Raw genomic sequence first — 21,562 nt, 5'->3', positions numbered from 1 at the left:
CGAATTCAACCGCATGCCTTTTGGGTTGTGTAACGCCCCAAGCACGTTCCAGCGGTTGATGCAGAGGATGTTCGGGGATCAGCAAGGCCAGTCATTGTTGCTTTATCTGGACGACATCATCGTGTTCTCGTCCTCCGTCGCACAGCACATGCAGCGGCTGGAATTAGTCCTCAGCCGGCTCCAAGATCAAGGCCTGAAAGCCAAGTTGGAGAAATGTGCCTTTTTCCGAGAGAGAGTGAATTACTTGGGCCATGTTATCTCCAGCACTGGTGTTTCCACAGACCCTGCAAAAATTGCGGCTGTGGCCAAGTGGCAGCGTCCCCATCAGGTGTCCGACCTGCGCTCCTTTTTGGGCTTCGCCAGCTATTACCGGCGCTTTGTGGAGGGGTTTGCCAAACTGGCTAGCCCTCTACACAAGTTGGTGGCCGATCTTGTAGGTACAAAGTCCAAGAAAGGATCGGGACAAGTTCTTGGTGCAGCATGGACACCGCAGTGTGAGGAAAGTTTTGAAGCCTTGAAGTCCAGGCTGGTCTCCTCCCCAGTGCTGACTTATGCAGACTTTTCACGCCCGTTCATTTTAGAGATTGATGCCAGTCATAGCGGCCTTGGTGCCGTTCTCTCTCAAGAAACTGACGGTGGTGTTAGACCAGTGGCATATGCCAGCCGAGGCCTCCGACCCACAGAGCGTAACATGGATAATTACAGCTCCATGAAATTGGAATTTTTAGCGCTTAAGTGGGCCATGACTGAAAAATTTCGAGAGTATCTGCTGGGGCAAAAGTGTGTGATTTTCACCGACAACAACCCATTGAGTTACCTTCACTCTGCCAAACTGGGGGCAACAGAGCAGAGATGGGCCGCCCAGCTTGCTGCCTTTGATTTCAACATTAAATACCGGTCAGGTCGCAGCAATAGGAATGCTGATGCACTATCTCGTAAGCATGAGTCGGGTTCCAGTTTGGCCGAATGGGTCCGGACGGGCACTTTGGTCCCCAGCACTCTCCAGGAAGCCACACGGTGTAATCCTGTGACCTCTGCAACTCAGTCTGTGGTCTCCGTCCTCCCGGGGCGTTCTGCCTTGGACATTGGTTCCTTGCAGGAGGCTGATCCCCTCCTGAAGGATGTCCTGGTGTTTTGGAGGAGAGGAATTCGGCCTTCCCCAGCGGAAAGGGGACAGCTTTCCAGGTCAGCTGTGGCGCTGTTACGCCAATGGGATCGCCTGGTGGAGAAAGAGGGGGTGCTTTACCGCCGGCTTTTCCGCTCCGATGGTGGAGCTGAATATCTCCAGCTTATCCTACCTGCCATTCTTAAACCTGAGACTCTGAAAGAGTTACACCAAGAGCATGGCCACCAAGGCATTGAGCGAACTACGGAGCTCATACGGCAGCGTTGTTATTGGCCGGGAATGTCTTCAGACATAAGGCAATGGGTCCAAGGGTGTGAGCGGTGCCAAGTTGCTAAGGACACTGGACCGGTGTCACACAGTTATATGGGCCACTTGCTGGCGTCTAGGCCAAACGAAATCTTGGCCATTGATTTTACACTGTTGGAGCCATCTCGAAATGGTTTTGAAAACGTCCTGGTGATGACTGATGTGTTCAGTAAATACACCATGGCAGTCCCTACTCGAGACCAACGAGCCTCCACCGTGGCCCAGGTCCTTTTGAACGAGTGGTTTTATAAATTTGGGGTCCCAAGTCGCATTCACTCCGACCAGGGCAGGTGTTTTGAAAGTGCTTTGATCCATCAGCTTTGCTGCCTGTACCAGGTTGAGAAATCCCGGACGACTCCATACCACCCTGCGGGCAACGGACAGTGTGAACGGTTTAATAGAACGCTCCACAATCTTTTACGTACCCTTCCACCATCACAGAAACGGGACTGGGCCTCCTGTTTGCCGCAGGTGCTTTTCTGCTACAATACGACCCCACATCAAGGTACTGGAGAGTCTCCCTTCCTCTTGATGTTCGGACGGGAACCTCAGCTCCCCATTGACTTCCTGCTGGGCCGAGTTGACGACCCTGTGTCTGGTGAAATACAAGACTGGGTTGTCGAGCACCAAGCCAGACTTAAAATGGCTTTTGAAAATGCTCGGGAACGGTTGCTGGCTGCTGCTGGTCGCCGGAAGGAACGGCATGATCAGCGAATCCGGGAATCGCCTTTGCTGGTGGGCCAGTTTGTGTACCTGCGGGACCACAGTGTTAGGGGTCGCCATAAAATCCAGGATGTCTGGAGCCCGGTGGTCTATCAGGTAACCAAGGCTCCTCCTGGTGAAGGAGCAGTTTATACCATAGCCCCTGTGAATGACCCGGTCAGGGTGCGGACTGTGCATCGTGACGCGCTGAAAGCTGTCGTCAGGACTACGCCTGTTTCCCCTTCTAGGGTGCCAGCCCCACCTGCTGTGGTGACGGATGGGGACCTATCAAATGATGGTGATCTGTGGGTACTACTTCCCGAGGTGTCTGTACCATCTACCCCAGTGTCTTATAGCTCATTTGGCCCAACAGACACTTCTGTTGAGCCTCCAGTGGAAGTTGGGCCCCACCTAGCTCCAACTGTGGCTCTGGAAGGTGCAGTACGACCTGCACCTCCGTTGCAATCAACGTACCAACCCATTGCTAGTCCGCAGACTCTGCGTCGGACAGAACGCTCCACAGCGGGCCAGCACTCAAACGTTCATCGTCTGCCGCGACCTGCTAGTAACATGGACAATGCTGCAAATGAGTTGCCAGGCCCGGTGTCCAATGCGCAGTCTGCCCTCTTTAGACCATGGCACTAGTTTTTCGTGTTGTTGGTTGTTACTTTTTTGGCCCATCGTTGGGGCACCGATGCAAAAGTAGGGGGTAGGTGTAGCCGAATAGGTTCCTCCGCCTCACTGGCAGTGATTGACAGGCCGAGTGGCGTACAAATACAGCTAGGATGAGATCATGCGCCCCTTATGCTTCCGGCGAGTGACTTCCGGTTCGTGTTGGTGCGGTGAATTGTTTGGCGTGGTGTGTACGGCGCGCCTCTGTGTCCTGTCTCCGCTACTATCAGGTAGGTGCCTGTGCACTTCCCTTGCCTGTAGATGTCTGCACAGCCTGGCACACTTAGCGAGTATTGTTTCGCCCTCTTGTAGCGCAACTGGTGCGGCTGCAGGCTGGGAGAGCGGAGCACTCCGCGTCGGGGGTTGCCTAGGTGACAGTCGGTACTCTCTGTGAGGTAAGCCGCTCGTTATCAATCAGCTGTTGGTTTGTTTACACCATAACGTTACCTGAGACTTGTTCTGCTGTACAGAAAAGCGGTGGGCTTGGCGATCGTGTCTCCCGCCGCCTTAGAGGCTGCACCTCTGTTCGCCACCTCTGTGTCCAGGGTTTTGCCGGTCATCGGCCGCCACGTCCGGAACAGAACTGCTGTTTTTGGTTAGACTGTTTTAATTAAGACTGTGTCGCTTCGAGTGGAGGTGAAGCCATCTGCGGAGGACGCGGCGTTGTACAGCCGTGACGTCGCTCCTGATCACTCCGTAGGAGTAATTACTCGGCCGTCCTCGACTCCGTCCATTGTCGTTGGCCGGGCTTACTGTTTTTTAATATAGCTCCAGTAGGCACCGCCATATAATAGAGTATTGTTTTCTATGTTTATTTTCCTTGATTATAGTATGTGTTTTGTTTCTTTCTTTTTGTGGATTTCTTTGTTGAGTTGAGTTGATCTTTATTAGTTGGTTTTGTTTATTTTGTTTAGTAGTTATAATTTTCCGTTATTAGATTATTCTGTATGTAATTTGAGATGTTTTATATTTGTTGTGTTGTGATTTAAGTGTTTATATATTTGGGCTTTGGCTGTTTGTTTGTTGGGTTGTGTGTTTGTTTGTTTGTTTGTTTGTTTGTTTGTGTATGTACTTTCTCAATATTATTTTCGAGTAATTTAGTTCCTTTTTCTTTTTGTTTAACAGGTGCTGTGGGTCGACACGTGCGGCAGCCCAACTCCCTGGTGGTGGTATCTTTTCACGAGTCCGTGTTTGGTGTGTTGTGGCACGGGTGGTGTTGTGTTGGATTTGCCCTTTTTGATTTTCTGCCGCCGTGGTAAGCCCCAGTCCTGTTTTTATATTGATTATTGGTTGTGCCTTTGGAAGCATTGTTTTATTGTTAGGTAAGGTTATATGTTAAATAAAATATATTTTGTAACATAGAACCCGTTCTCTGTCCTGTGTGTCAACGAACCTGTGTTGTCCTTTTCGATATATTTATATATATATATAATTCCTGGGGGCGAAATTCCCCCAGGTGGCGTTGTCGCTGGTCTTCTCCCCTTGGTCCTGCCACACATAGTTTATTTATTATCTGCCAACACACCCTCCTCGTGTTACAGACTGGTCCTTCAAAGCTGGGGTAGGCAGGATATTTTTAGCTTCATTGATAACCAATAACATAATCAATCACCAATCCCAATGTCTACACTGCAATGCAACCTTAAAAATGTCTTGCGTACATAGAGCATGTGTCTGTTTATATATATATATTTATATATATACAGAGAGCCTCCATCCCAAAACTTTAGTATTTAACTATCATGCAGCTTTAATGAAACCAGCACCAGAAAAACAATAGAAGGTTTAATACATTAAAAGATTATTGATGACATGAATGCTGTATTACCCTATTTTCACTAAGGTTATACACAGACACTATACACTGTATAAATGTGTATAGCACAGTATATACATTATATACTGTACACTTTCTTTCTCAGCTTGCTCATTTGCTCTTTTTACTATTAACTATTTTATTTTTGGCTCATTCACTTCAGGCTATCCAACTGCAATTCTCATTTAATGTCACAAATGCACACATTTAATATTTCCTGTTTCTCTTGCACACATGAGCACACTTCAATTGTCTTCCCAGTCTTTACACATGAGACAAGCAGGTCTTCTATAATCCTATATTGAACCTGAAGATTATGAAATAATGAACATTTCTGATTAAATCCAAAACTTTTCAGAGGCTCATAGAGAAGCTACAGTATGTGAAGAGGCTTTCAGAGTGACATTTTCCAGATTTAGAGCTCCCGTGTTGAGCACAATTAAAGTTCATGTTCCTAAAAGAATTATGGCACCTGTTTTAAAGGAAAGCAGTTGCACTGCATGATGTGATGTAGGCTTATTTTGTGCACTGTGGTTTTTGCTCTCTCTGCACCACTGCTTCTCAGTGATTTGTGGAAAAATGAGAAAAGATGCTTGAGCAGCAGCCACAATATATCAAAAGTGACTGTTAGAGAAGAATGAAAGACTGATTTCTTCTCCTATTGCCAAGACAGCTGTCTTATAGGTGCACATAATGCAAAGGTTTTTGAATACAACATACTCCACAAGATCTAACATTGAAACATGTCTGAATCTGGCTTTTTGTTCCAGCACAGCAGATGTAACTCAAATAATAATGTTTTTCCCTCTCATGCGACATGTTGTGGTCACTCTGCAAAAGGCTGCTCAACAATAAAGTCGTACAGTTTTCTTGCATAAAATGTGCCACTGTGTCATTTTTCTGGCAGTTGGGAGTAAAAATTGAAATATAAAACAAAATAAAAACGTTTGCTTAAATTGATCTATCCATCAGGCTGTCTGCACAGAGTTCTGCTTGTTGTCTTGGCTGATAAGTGCAGTGCAGGGGGAGGAAGAGGGGGAATGAGTCTCGGTCTGGATCCCTCCTCATCGCAGGAATGCGTGCAGGTTCCTCTCCAAAAGTGCTGACGTCAGGAGTGGCCTTGGATTAAAAACAGCCAGTTTATAATAGAGATGGGGAGACGAGGAGGACAGACTGTGTATACAGCTGATCTGCTTAAAGGATCATCTGAGGTATGTCCACAACACAAACACAACTTTTACGGTTTGAGAACATTTAAGCACACCTATTATTCAACTCCTTGTGTGAGGAGTCTGTCACCATGAGGGATTCCATGATACACTATTTGTAGACAATGACTTTAAATGTCAGTGTTTTAAATGAAGATAAGCAAAATGCGAGGAAACATATTTTGACACGGTTGTTCCATTAAAAAAATTAATTATGTTTTTTTTTTTGGTAAAATCCTCTTCATGTCCTAACCAACCCATAAATAAAATAGTTTGGAAAAGAGAAAGAAAAAAAGGCCTCAGTGTCTGTAGCCGTTGCCATACTGTAATTAAAAATCATTTATTTCAGACCTGTCACTAAGAAACCATTCAATCAAATCAAATCTGTTAACATCTGTCCTGAATGATCATCTCATCCTCTCGTCCATCTTGATCATAAATCAAGTGATTTAAACAAGGTGCATGCATTGAGCAATAAGCCGGGTTGAAAATGCAAGCTATGCAAGCTACAGCACTATTGTTCTTTTGTTGGTTTTTTTTTTTTTCTTTTTCCGGGGTTAGATTTGTTTATAATATCTTGAAAAAAAAGTAATCATTCATTTATTGCCAACTGCTTTATCCTCCACATGAGGGTCGTGTGTGGCGTGGGTGCCAATCACAACTGACATAGGGCAAAAGGCAGGGCTCACCCCGGACAGGTTGCCAATCCATTAAAGGGCCACACAACAAATTAACTCAATTAACCTCTGCATGTTTTTGGACTAGGGGAGAACCTGGAGAACCCGGAGAACCGGGTTCTCCGGAGAAAACCGTCATGCAACATGCAAACTTCATGCAGAAAGGCCCTTGTTCTTGCTGTAAAGGTGACAGTGCTAAACACTACACCAACTGCATGCCCCAAAAGTAATTATATTTGTATAAAATGTCATAACATAGGCTACTATAGCTGGTGTAAGGACATGGTTGCTTGAACATAAGAAGTCCTGCTCATGCTGCTGAAAACAGAAGAAATCATATTGCAATGGTAGGTACAAACAAATCTATGTACGGGTCCTGATCAGTGTTAAAATACTTTTGGCTCAGTTTTTAACTAAGATCAGACACATGCACATGAATGTGACCACAAACCTCTGAATATGGTTCTTGTGATTGGGTTCAGACCTTTACTTAGCACTGTCCACTTAAGTCCAGGTCTGAACGGGGTCTTACTGACCTGCCCAACTGTGTACACACTGCCCATGCTTTCACAGTGTGTGACTGGAGTCTTCACATTAAGCTGGAAAGGCTTCCACTGCTGAAGCAGAGACAATAGACAGATGTTAGCGAGTGAGTCAAAGACAATGGCAGAGAATGTGCATCCAGAGTTGACGAATGACTTCCAGTATTTTGTGTGTGGAGCTTTGGCGGACAGTAGGGGGTGGTATGTGCTGTTACTATGTGCTGTTACTAACTTTTCCACACTGTCAAACCCAAGCTGTGTCATGTAGTGGCCTTTCCCAAAATACTTTAAAACCTTGGCAAAAAATTTCAAGAAGTTTGAATACATCCAATGATAATTTGATTCCATTAATGTGTGTATATATATGTATATACATGTATATATGTACATATATATATATATATATATATATGTACATATATACATATATAGATATAGATATAGACATATACATATATTGTGCACTTCATACATTTGAATTCATTGAGAGAAGATGGAACGTACTCGGAGACTTATTAATACTAAATTAATACACTGTTATACCGATACCGATTAGGGTATCTTACAATAAATACTAATGCTATTGGGGGATGTAGGTTGTCTCAAATAACCAGATTTGATAAAAAACTATTAATATTTTTTCAATGTTTTGAATAACATGTTTTCTGCTTTTGGGCATGGTGTAAATTACTAAATGGTGACAACTAAAACATTGCATTTCCAGTACAACAGTTTGAAGAATAACAGCTCATGCAGCTCACGTCTACAGCTGTCACTGTAGTAGTCTACGTGATATGCAAATATACAAATATATCTTTGAAAAAACTTGCACTCAAGCCATTTGTTTTTGATTTTTTTTTTTTATAAAAGATAATAAAATCCATCATGTGCAGTGTGCACAGGTAGGTTAACCAAACAAACATAATATAAGCAGAATATGTGATGTATCTGAATTCTGTTTGTACTCAGTCTTTACTCTGTCCAAATGTCATTGACTTATCTGTGACTTGGCCTTCTTTTCCTCCCTTATGTCATATCAGCACTTTTGTAAACGTGCGAGCCTTAACAATACCCACACCTGTAGTAAGGGTTAGGAGACATGTTGAGACTTGTGTGTGACAGTTTCCACTGGCACACGCTTGATTAATAGTGACAGCCTGACTGTTTCAGTAGCTAATAGGAAAAACACCATCAGCTGATTCATCAAGAATGATTGTGGGCGAGACTGTTCCAAGTTATTCTTTTTTAAGAAAAATCCTCCTACTCATACATCACCAGCTCCAATGCAATCACTGCCACTGCCTACACTAAACAAATGACAATCATGATACAAACAAAGACAGATGGACAGAGGTGCACTTTAAGGACTGGGTCAACATAAAAGAAGAAAATAAAAAACATCACTTCAGACATAGATGCATGGAGCAGGAACAACTTGAAATTGGGCTAAAAGCCTTTATTCAAAAAAGGCTTCTTAGAGGGCAATAAAACACCCACTGGTTTTCATTTTGAAGGTCCTCTAGTAGTAAAATGGTAAAACTCTTATTTTTGGCTTTCCAAACATCTGGCTCTGTTGAGGTACCAAATGTTCTTCTGTCAGGAGCTGTTCCCTCCTTGAGACACATCATAGGATGTTTTATGATGATCTTGCTGAAAGAGAAGAGAAGGAGAATCCACAGTTGACAATGCTAGCAACTCCCCCAACACCGTAGCATACGAGCTTGTTCATCTCCATCAGAGTGACAGCTTTTGCATAATTAAAGGTTATAGCCATTGAGTCAGCACCCTCCACCTCCTTTGCCACTAATGATGTAGAGCTGGGTGCTTCTTTAAGTTCCTTGCAGTTGACAGGCGCCTGTTACCCAGATACTCGGGCTGTGATCTATTTTTGTTTTTGATAGCTAAATCTTGCCAGCTGAGCTACGGTACACACAGTGAGGACGTTTTCATGCACACAATTCCCCAGTTATTGACTGGGGTATGGAAGTATTCCGGTAACACTGTGGCTCATGTAAACTTTTCCCGAATACGGCCGCTGGGTTATGCCAGTATTCGGACAGTTTTGGTGTGTATGAGTGTGTGTGTGTGCATTTTTACATTGTATTAGGTCTTATATATGTCGTCATTTTTAGTGTAAGAGTATCACATGTAAAGATTGACTGATGGATTGCTTAATCTAAATATTCACACATGTATGCACCTCACCCATCTGTGCATGTGTGTGAGCTTGTGGCTACCTCTCCGGCATACGGAAGTTTTTCCTTCCATTGACCGTCATCAAATTTCATCATCATAACTTGCATTGGCCAAAGCAATGCCACGGGAGGAACGTCATTAAGAAGCACTTGTCTTCCAGCATGGAAGACGCAAAGTAGGACAATTGCTTGCAACCGCATTATTTTTTTTTTGTTAAAGGCGACATAGACCGGAAGCTCCAATTAACGCTGCGTTTGTGTGCGTATCTGCGTCATTACCTCGTTTATGAAACCCTAAAGTTTCAGAACAAACAGTTCAGCCACTGCTGAGAAAATAGGGTTTTATTGTTTTCCTGGGCTCTGCGAAGCGGATCGGCACTTCCCTATGCTGATGATGTCATCAGAAATCCTCACCACTCCTCTCACCACTGTAGCGCCTCCTGGTGCGGGCACTAGTCCGGGCACATCCGGTTGCGAACATTCAACCGCAGAAGAAGAAGAACTACTCTTGTTGTAGCTGCTGAGATGCAGAGCATCCACCGTGCCAGAGGGGGAGCTGTGTATCTGAGAGCTGGCCTATCTATTACGTCACTTCCAGGTACCTGGCCAATCACAGGACAGTGGGAAAGCTCTCGTTGGCTGGCCAATCACAACACAGTCCACGTTCTGGGGGTGTGGTTTTGGTCTGAAACAGCGCGACTGACGAGAGCATCAGTGAGGAGATATTTTGATCGGCTCGTTTGCAGCGACTAGGAGGTTTTTAACCATGAAAACAAGTTAATATATGTAAGTAGACCTCCATAACTAACATATATGTGCGATACAAGCATTTGATGTCACCTTTAAATTACTAATCACAGGACACACAGAGAGGATAAAAACAGCTGCACTTTCACTGAAACTTAGTGTTGTCTGCATCATGTAAATATCAGTGGTAATTCTGGTCAAAAAGGTACAATTTAAAGAGGAATTTTAGTATATTTGAGTAGCCGTGCCATCTGAAAATAGAGCTCCTCCAAATGTCATTGTGTAATACGAACACTGACTAAAACATGCAAAACAGTAAACTGTGGACGTTCCATCTGTAGCTAGCAGTGAGTGCTGCAGTCTGACAGTAACCAGTGAATGGGTGTGACCCTCTTGTTTTGTCAATTTTGTCAAATCTTGCATCATTTATCCAGGTGAGTAAACCAACACACACAATCCAGGGACCACAGTGAACACAGTGAACACAAAGGAGTGGTCCAAGCAAACTTTGGCTTCTACTTCCCCTTAGTCCTTCATGTCGGCTCATGCGGAGAGAAAAAAGAGTGACTTGCCCACCTTTCTGTACTGTTGCACGACAAATGAATTGATGTTGTCAGGTCTGCCTCTATCAGCCAAAACCTTATGAAATACAGTCATGGTGGGCCTATATGTTTTCATTCATGAGGTGAGTTTGGAAAGCAAACATCCAAGCTCGCGCACAAGAGGATAGAAAAGGGAGAGGGTTAATGATGCCTGCTAGTGAAAAGAGAAATGTGTCGTGTACTGAGACTGAATCAACATTTGAACTTCTTCAATCAAGAGAGCAGACAGCTAATGCTGCCCCCACTGTGCCGACTCCTCACACCTTACATAAGTCAGGGCCTGAAGACACATCTGGAAATCAACACCAGGCCTCAGTGCACCCGGAGCAAGAAGGTTTCTCAAATGGACCACACGTTGCACATTAGTTTGGTTTGGATATATTCTTTTTCACTCTTCCTGGCTCCACATCATATGCCCACTTCTTTCCACATTTTATTTCTCTCCTGGACAGCCGCTCTGTAGCATCGAATAACAAAAACCTCCTCTGCAGATGCAAAGCTGCTGACGACAGGTTCTGGTTTTTACATTACCTCAGGTGCTCCACTCACTAAGCAATGTTTTGCAAATATTATACATCGCCTGTTTTTTTTTAGGTTTTGTAATATTAGTAGTTGCAAAGATATCCTCAATATCCAATAAAGAGTGAATAAAAGTTCAGATAAAGCTCTGAGTGAATGTTAAAAGCATAATAGCATCAGGTTTTAGGACGTTTTTTGTTGTTGTTTAGAAAGTGTCTTTATATTTTGAGGTTTTCAAGGAGATTTTAAAGGAGTTAAAAGTTTAGAACATCATAAATGCATCTGTCATGGGTTTGGCTAAAGATGTGATCTCACTTATCATGACGCCTGGATTGTCTTGAGATTGTTGTGTTTCAGTTTGGACTTGGTTTGTTTTGATTTCATGGCTTTTTAATACTTTTGCACTTTTGGTGGTTTATGTTACTTCCTGTTTTACTTTGTCTGCTCTTGTATCTTCTTTTGTAACCGTCTCAGCTTGTAAAGGGAAATTAAATAAATTTTTCAGACAGCATACATTTAAAATGTCATTAACACAGGGTCTGACGACTGAACTATAAAACCAAAAGACATAAAGCAGCATCCTTGTTCCTCGTGAAAACCAAATGTAAAAAAGTCTCCTCCAGTCACCTATGTTTAATTAGCCTACCTTCAGGTGAATTCATTCTCCCAGTACGCTGTTCGTACATCTGCTCATTTTTTATTTCAAAGCAAAGATGCTGATAGGCCAATGGTGGTTGGTTCCAGACAAACTAGTCTAACTATTTTAGAAACTGTGGATCTCCTGGGATTTTCACACACAGTCATCTCTAAAGTCCACAGAGGACGGTCAAAAAAAGACAAAGCATCCCTGGCTTAACCACTCATTACAACCATGACATGCAGAGGAGCGTCCATGAAAACAGACCATGAAGCAGGTGTGCTGCACTCCTGCCACTTTGGTAGTTGTCCTCTGTACCTTGGTGCTGTAGATCTACATATTGCAGCTCTGCAGCAAAGCTGCTCCATGTATGAACAACAGATCCACTGTAGCTCAGGTGTTACATAAATGAACGTATATCTTTTGACAAGTACCAACTTTGTTGCCCCCCCAGTGGTATTAACGGTAGAGATCCTGCGTCAGAGAGTAACACGTACACTGAACTCAGGTTCACTGGGACCTTGTGATCTGCTCACTTCTCCAGTGGCACTTCAGTTCTTTTCCATTGAAAAGAAACAGATCACTGTTGGCTTTGTGTCAGGCACCACTGAAACACTGGAACCTGGGTGGCCTGACTGATTAATGCACCCACTATTCATGCTACTGTCTGACCTCATGGCACTTTGTGTGCATATATGTGTGTGTGAGGAGTTGTAATTCAATTCAAGGAGACTGAAGCTGTGAAACCTGCTTTTCCACAGTGATGGGTACATATCGACCCATCAAGTGAAAAGGCAATGTTTAAGATGTGTGAGTTAAAGCACTACCTACAGTAGCTCTCTGTCTCCCTCCCTCTATTTTACACACACAGCCAACACAATACACGCAACCTGTCACTCTTGCACATTCCTACACTTCTTATATTAATTGTGCGGATGTGTCTGCTGATGTCTAGCCACACCACGTGCTGACCTTTGATCCCGACAGCATCTTGGCCTGTCTGTGAACTGAGGACAGCTTCTGTCTGTGAGCTGGAACCGCACCTGGTACTGTACAGAATGATCCAAACCAGAGGAGTCATGGGGTGAATATAAACATTTGCTTCTGCTTTTAATCCCCTCATTATTCCAAACGGTGTGTGTATGAGAACTGGATGCTCCAGTCTGACACACACAAGAATTTCATTTGATTTGGGAGAAAAGGGAGAAAATATACTGTCAGTGTAGTGCAATCAGAGTCTAGACTGTGATGAGATCACACCAGTTGCATTCTGACCCATGAGTTCTTCGTAGTAATTACTACATCATTACATAAGATTCATTTGCCCGGCCACACACATGTCCAAACCTGGCACTCAAATACACTTCTAAAGTTTCCCGGCTGTATCTTGCCCAATTTCACAACATCAAAATTACAACTTTTCTAAATTAAAGCTGCTTTGAGTGATTTTTGTTGTTGATGATTATTTATATTCTGCCGCTCTTCGATTTCATGAGCAGAAATTATGTAACGATATATGTATTCTGTGTCCTTCATTTGAAAAGAGTTGCTCTGTCAAGCAATACTATCAGTCATGACAGAGGGAGCGTTTGTGGGTATACAGCAGCACTGCAGGGGTAGGTGTTGACAAGAAGTATTTGTCCTGTCAAACTGCAGGACAAGCATGCTTTTTCGAGCATTAGAAAACACTGAAACAGAAACGTTCTACATTTTTTGTGTTATAATGTCATAAACAACCTGTTGGCAGTCTTCTAGCTTTGTTTGGTTGTGCCTGAGAAATAGAGAGTAATGTGGAGCTGATAGGCTTCATCAACATTGTGTGAACTCCTTCGACAATGGTTCGAATGTAAGAACATTTGTTCATATAAAAAGCTGAAAAATAGTTGACAGTAGAAAACCTTTTTCAAATGCAGAAAAATCAAATGGGTCTCTTAGCTGCAACATTTTGATGAAAGACTATGTTCCAAACATTGACCCAGACTTTTGGTCATGTAGTTAACTCAACTTTCTCCGAGTTAAGTTCCGCACTTATGAAACACCATCCCATAACGCATGTGATTATTTCAGGGGAGTAAGTAACACACCAGACGAGACGTGTCAGATTATTTTAGCACGCCTCATGTTGCACAATATTGCATAAACAAAACGATTCAATGTGTGATCGCGTGCCAACGGAGAACATGCCAGAAGAACCATTACATAGACCACATCATCAAAGCAAATAGTTTCTCAGTTATAGAGACATTTGTTACGTTAGAAACATGTGAAAATAATCAATGTGTTATTTTTAAGTGATCATTTCTTTTCTCATTTACCCAGGATTTTTGAAAAACCTCGGTGCGTTTCCACTGAAATTACGCTGGGAAAAACTTTCACTCGACCGCAAACTTTCACCTAAAGAAGCACCTTCTCACAACTAGGGACTTTTCAGATTACCAGGAACTCTAGAGTGGCGGGGCTGTGTGTTGAAGAACACTGATTGGTGGAGCACCTTTTGTAGATGTGTCAGCGTTGCACCTGCAACCCACAAGACCTTTAAAAGAAGAAAGAAGAAGTTATTCATTAAGATATCAGTCATTTCAAACAAAAGGACATATCCCAAAAGTGGAAGTACAATGGGATCCAGGCTCTTTTGACCATATTTGCTGAGGAGTAGGTTCAGTGAGACTGAGTGTCGTTTTTCCGAAACTTTGAGGTGCGATGGAAACACAAACCACACAGATTACCGGTAATTATTTACTCCAAGTAAATAAAATGGCAACTCATGGAATTGTGACAACACATCACATTTTTTTTTTAATCTCCAACAGATCTTTAGCTAAGCAATATGCAAACACTCCACCTCCATCACTCACAACATTTGTATAATGGGCACAGTTTTGAAAAAAAAAAAGTCCATCAGTGATCAAATTGTTGCATTGATTATTGAATTTATTGGACATTGTTTACTATGATGGCCTCTTCTGTGTACCAATTGTCAATTAAATATGTAGAAAAAAGTCAATTATAAAGATCTTCTTTCTTTGAGTGAAGGATCATTACCAGAGCAGACCCTGCTGAAGGACAGATAATATAGAAGGATGCATTTTGTGTATCCTCAGCACAGGAGCCATGTGAATTATTTTCACTTTCCATTGTTATGTCTTACACAGGTTTACCAGGCAACTGATACCAACCAATCATCCATCCATCCATTGTCTTCTGCTTTATCCTCTGTATGAGGGTCTCCAGCTGACATAGGGCAAAAGGTGGGATACACCCTGGACACGTCACAGTCCATCGCAGGCCCAACATTCGAAGACCATGCATTCACTCACACATTCACACCTATGGGCATTTGTGTGCAATTGACTTCTGCATGTTTTTGGACATGTGGGAGGAAACCTGGAGAAAACCTGGAGAAAACCCACACACAAATAGGGAGAACATGCAAACTGGACCTCAATGCAAACCAGCAACCTTCTTGCTGTGAGGCAACAGTTCCTATAATTTCATAATAAAGCAAAGCATATAACTGTTGGCATGAGCTGACATTAATACTCAGCTAAAAAGGTAACTGTAATGGCACAATGTGCATGGCCTCACTCGTCTAACAAGGTAGCATTTCAAGAGCAATTTGTCAAGTACTCAAGTTTCTGTATTATTATGGTTTGTGGTTGATTTCACCTCCTGTACCTACTGTCCCTGTCTCAGTACACAAGCACTAGTAGGAAATAGATTTATTAAAAAATGTAATTGTTTTAACTTGTTAGTATTAGGCATTTTCTAGTTGAACTATTAAATCTAACTTAAGCTGGTGACGAGTAAGTACCATGTTCTACCATCCATTTACGTTAAAAACCAAATTCTTGAATCGCGCAGAGAATAAATTCGGTCTCATCGTCAGTCTAAAAAATGTGCCGGTCTCCTCTAAGATCGTGTCCCATATGGTCTAGCGGTTAGGATTCCTGGTTTTCACCCAGGCGGCCTGGGTTCAACTCCCGGTATGGGAACTGTGTTTTGTGCAGCCCTTGAAGGTTTCCCCTGTGCAAGGCACCCAATGCCCCACTGCTCTTCGGGTGCAGATAAGTGCTGCACACAGCTTGTGTGTGTATTCACTACTGGTGTGTAATAAGGATGAGTTAAATTCGCTATCACAAATTGGTGTGTGTGTGTAAAATAACTAACTCTAATTCAACTTTGACAAAGTCCATTTTTCACAGTGACACACTCCCCTGTTCAGTTTCTGCATAATCAGAATACCTTGTGTTTCTTTAGGAAGAATCCTTGACTTGTGATTGATTTAAACATGTGATTTTGCTTCTCATGGCTCACTGTCCATATTGGCTGACCAGCAGTTCAGTTTGGATCTGTCCTTCCTTTTATGGTAGCTGCCCGTGGTAATAGTGTAAATAATGAAAGGTGTATAATGATGTAGCTCTTCAGTCTCTCCCCAAATGACCGATCAAGGACAGCAATGATAGTGTGAGATTCATATGAGTCATCCTCCTTGAGCCAAAGTGATATGAATATTTGTGCAGACAGGCCCTGAATAAACATTTATATTACCCCACTCAGCAAACTACATCAACCAGACTCTGAGGAATTCAAAGTATTTCTCTCGAGTGTGACGAAACACTGTAGTTTCCAAAAAAAAAGGAAGTGGCTGAGGCTCAGAGACATACCAAAGATTTACTAGATGGAATTTCATTTTATGAGAATCATCCATATATGTGCATGATACGCACACGGAGAATCCTCCTCCTCTGTCTGAGGCAGAAACCTCTGTCCGCTGGAAAGTTCCATGCAACACTCCAAGGCCATGACCTGTGATAAGAAAGGTGTTCATCATGATGTTGACAGAGAATATACATGAGAAGAAATGCTTCTTCACTTGTTCTACTACTAGATGTGTTTTCATGGAAGATTTAAACAGATGAAACTTTCGGAGACAGGAGGCTGAAGGACTGTTGGTCCTCAACATCAGCTCATTCTTATGTAACAGGAGAACAGCAGAATCACTTACTACTAAAGCATGTAAACAGTCCAGTGTTCAAATTACACTCGTTAATAAATAAAATTTTTGATTGAAGTCCATCAAATTCATATCTATATTTCAGTGGGAAAAGAAATAAACACAGCAGTATGTTTGGTAAAAGCTGCCATCACTCATGTAAAGATACTTTGTTTTTTTTGCTTTCAGATTTTTAGTTTGATTGATTTCATGTAAATAGTGGATCAACATCGATGAGAGAGATGTTCCAAAAAAATTCAGAAAATGGAAAAATGTCAACTGCTGGTTTCTAAACCTCAAAATGACAGATGTCAAATGAAAATGATAAGAGACACTTGCTTTTCTTCTGGGGATCAAAGAAAAAGAGAACATATTCTGTAATGTTATGACTGATGCTCTGAGCGGCAATTTTATTAATGTTGTTTAAAAGAATTAGTGTATATTGCGAAAGAATGTTAGCTTTGGTATGTGCAGCTGTTTCTGAAAGGTTAAGAGCCTGACTGTGAACACTGCGTATATTATCTGTCAGACCTCTGACTTACTGTAATCTAACAAAGGCAATAAAACCCAGAAAGAATGTTTAAAAGGGATTTTTCACTTTCTTGCCAGGAGTAAGATGAAAAGTAGAACGTAGGCTACTACTCATGCCTGTCTTTTATTTTAAGGCCATGGTTGGTTAGCTTAGCTCAGCATAATATAATATTATATATATGTATATATATGTATACAAAAAGCTATAATGTGATTATTTCTTATCTTAGACATGGCCAGGTTATGCAAAACTAACTTGCTCCAGACTCGTTACAAAGCAAAAAAACCAACAAAAAAACTTTCTTATTCTGCTTTATTTGTTACTTCTGGATTTACTCTATAATAGTGAATGTTTGATGTTGTAGGCAGTTGTAAGAAGATGAAATAGAATCTGCAAAGAATAGCCAACCTAGCAAGGGGGAAAACTGACATAAAAGTTAAAGCCTGTAAAAATCAATATTGTTTTTGAAGACATTATTCAGCTACAGAATGATGAAGCTCTGCATCTGTCAATCCTGCAAATATTTCACAATAAAGCTTTGTGAATTGATTCAGGAAATTGAAATGCTAGAGTGCTTTTACTTTGAAATGGGTCACAGGTCTTGTGCTTGTAATTGATGCAACAGATATAGACACTGAAGCTGCGCTGAGAGGTCATTCTCTCAGGTCTATTCTTGCTGAAAAACTCCTAAAGAGTGGCCACACTGAGATCTGGTTCTCAGATGCATCTCACATCAGTTAAAACCTGCGCCTTCATGAAAAGCAATTTGTTCAGAGACTCATCCAGTGTGGCTCTGGTCTAATGTAATCACTGTTTTTAAGGGTGCCTCCTTTCATCTCTGGGGTGTCAGGCAGTTGCCCGCCTTGCCCTGTTGCAGTGCCATTGGCAGCAAATACAAGAGCAGAGTGCAGAGACTATGACTGGCAGATACGTTTCCAATAAAAGAGCTCGGGCTGATAAATCAGCCTGACCTGAGCACAGTCTGTTCTTTGTTGACAGTGGAGCCTAACAACAACATCAGCAGCAGCAGCAGCAGCAGCAGCAGCAGCAGAAGTGTGTGATCAGACCAACCCGGTGATAGATCATGACTCAGCAGGGCAGCATGATAAGTCAAATTCTAGGATGGGTCAAATGCAGAGGAATACTTTCCCTAAGGGGATTAATAAAAAATAATCTTTAATCTTTAAAAGCTGTTGATGACAGAGTGATGAGAGAAAAGGTCTGCTCAGTGTATGATGTAATGCATGTGTGTGTGTGTGTGTGTGTTCACTGTATGCTCATGGAGCTCTTTGTTGCCCTCACACTATTGTTGAGTTGTGCTTATTATTATTACGACTCACTTTCAACACACTCTCATTGCTGTGTCAGTGTTCAAGTACTGTCTGGTTTGACTTGTCTCTTACTGGCCTCTAGTGGACACAAAGTAGAATAGACGTGATTCAGCTGCAATGCCCATGTAAGTCCACTAGAGGTCAGCATACAGACAAGACTTGATATAGGATGCACAAGTCACGAGTCTAGTGAGGATTGTGGCTTTCTAAAAATGACCAATAACCATAAAACACAATATTTATATAAGTATAAAAGATTTGGACTTTTTCATAATACATAGAACCATATTGCACAAGAAAGCCAACCACGCCCCCTGTCATGTACCTGATGTACCTATAAAAGGCCAATACAAGTAATTGTTCTAATTATTGTCCTCTTCTTAATTAATACTCTGTAAAGGAACAGTGCAACTAATATAATATAATAATATAATATAATAATGATTGAGTAAAAGGTTGTTTCCACCTCAAAATGCTCCTTGCATGTGTGACAGGGAATGTGAATCAGTGAATGGCATACCTGCAGTGTTAAGTGCTTTGAGTGCATGACAAGACTAAGAAAACCTCATATAACCTTACATTTGTTTTTTACCATTTGTTTCTGTCTCAAAATGACAGTTTGGACATAATACATATTCCTTTTTACCAGTTGAAAAGGACCAAAATATGACATTTTTCATTTACCAAAAAATGACTGCAGCTCTTACTTAGACTGACAGCTTCATGAAATGACTGACTGTGGTACTGGACTGTGGTCTATCTGACAGATTATAATCCCCCTCAGTTTGTTTTACCTGATTAATACTCTGTAAAGCCCCAACATAACTAATAAAATACCGTTTCTCATTTGCCAATAAGTTGTTTACACATTAAAATGACCAACTGTATTCCCATGTGAGTGTCAACACAATGTTTTGATTCCATTGACACGTGTTATATTTTAATAGATTAATGCAGCTTGTTGAAATATCTGCAAAGGGCAAAAACCACAAATACAATACAGTTCTCCAACCTCTAAAAGGTGATTACAGCTCATATGCTACCTCTATTTCAAAATTACTCAATTTCCTTCTTGAGCATTATAAAGAGTTTCTCGTTTCTTTGTAGAAATAGCCGCAAATGACCACTGCATTCAATAGAATCCATTTCACTGAAATGTTTGTTTTCTGCCATTCAAATGACTTCAATTAATTCAAGCAGATCACAGCTGACCCATTTATCTTTATCTGTTGAAATATGTGTATACATCCAATAAAATGTAGTGTCCATGTGTCAAAACACACTCTCCACGATTGTTTTTTTTAACTTTTAATCATGTCAAATCACATTGATTATGTGAATGTATGCGTTTTATACCAAGTTTTTCCCAGTCTGTTGTTTTGGCACGACATCTCTTGCCTTATTTGTTCAAGATACTTCCTGCAACACGGTCAGTGCACCATTCAAACTGTGAGGAGCAGACGTTTAATGCTCCTCGGAGTTTATCAGGAAAAGTAAATTAACCTTATCAGGAAAAGAAACATGAAAAAGTAAGCCAAACAACCTGGACAGCCCCATCATTTTACCTTTTGCAGAATGAGATACTTGACGTGCTTCCTCTTGAGTTCCTGATGACCGTTGCAGAGGAGAGCTGTGGGATGCACAGCTCATCTCTTATCTGAGGCATAACTGATAAAACATCTAAAAGCAGCCAGCAGCACATATAATTTCATCACATTTAAGTACAGTGAACCATTAAACTGATATTTACGAGGAAGTTGGCTCCTGGCCTGACTCAAATGTGCCCCATTGATTCATGTGGACTGTGGTAAATGGAAAATCTTTGGTGTGACTATTCCTGTGAAAGTCCCAACCCCACAGCAACGAAGCAAGGAGGAAGTACTCAGGGAGTGCAAAACACCACCAACAAGTCAACACACTCCCTTATCTTTAAAGGAAATGTTTTTTATTATATATATACATATATATATATATACATATATACATATATATATACAACTAAAATATATGTATATATATATATATATATATACATATATATTTTAGTTGTTGTTGTTTTAGAATTGTACATTGAAATCTATTTTATACTTTTTGAGTTGTTCAGCTCACAGACAAACAAACAAACATGGCCAGAATACATGTTGACAGTTGTCCCTTTGTTAAATGCACAGTATAGTAATTTGAGCTTAAGGTCTCTAAATCAAATCAATAAAAAAATACCTTTTGTCATTATTACTGTGAAGTTTGAAGACGTTGGGAAACAGCATGGGATCATGGGAAGTGTTATCTTGTTTGGTTCCCCTGTGTGAGCTTTACGAGGAGATCGCAATGAGTAATCGTGATCCATTAGTGACAAATACACAATAAAATGACAAAAAAAGGACAACAAACTGTCCAATTATTGGTACAGAATATCTGGTGTTTTAAGGAGTTTGCTCCTGAAGTTATAGCAGAGATGGGTAAAGTGGATGATGATGTCATTAAAAGGCAATGAAAATGAAATGGTCCTTGAAAAGAAGTACGGATTTTTATGGATTTTTTGTGTTAGAATCATTTTTGCTAATATGAGGACATGACTCAACAAAATATACAACTGTCTGTGCTACATATTGGGGGCCCACATGGAAGGGTAGAGGTTAGTAATGTTGCCTCACAGCAAGAAGGTCACCATGTTCTTGGTCCAATTCTGGAGCCTTCTACAGGTGGACTTAGCCGTAATCAGGTGCTCATCAGACATCAACTGGATTTAGTTTATCGCTGTAAAATAGCAGTGGTTCTACTGTGAGCTCCCTCCTTAAAGGTACAGTGCATAACATTTAAGAGTCAGAAATTGAATGCATATGCATAGTATTTGGAAGGATATAATCACTTAAACATAGCCATCATTTTGTTTTTGTAGCAAATGAGCCTTGCTAAAGCTTTGCTTTATTTTTGTTTCTACAGGAGCCCGAACGGAC

General features: G+C 41.5%; 1 non-coding gene across 1 annotated transcript; it reads left to right on the top strand.

Annotated features, from left to right (window-relative positions):
* Positions 1-15,669: 15,669 nt before the first annotated feature.
* Positions 15,670-15,741, top strand: trnae-uuc (transfer RNA glutamic acid (anticodon UUC)). Its single transcript has one exon. It is a non-coding gene; the product is annotated as a tRNA-Glu (tRNA).
* Positions 15,742-21,562: the final 5,821 nt, after the last annotated feature.

Source organism: Solea solea, chromosome 7, assembly GCF_958295425.1.
Source record: "Solea solea chromosome 7, fSolSol10.1, whole genome shotgun sequence".
NCBI classification, from domain to species: domain Eukaryota; kingdom Metazoa; phylum Chordata; class Actinopteri; order Pleuronectiformes; family Soleidae; genus Solea; species Solea solea.
Note: the sequence above shows the minus strand (reverse complement) of the source record. Positions and strands in the feature narration are given on the sequence as shown.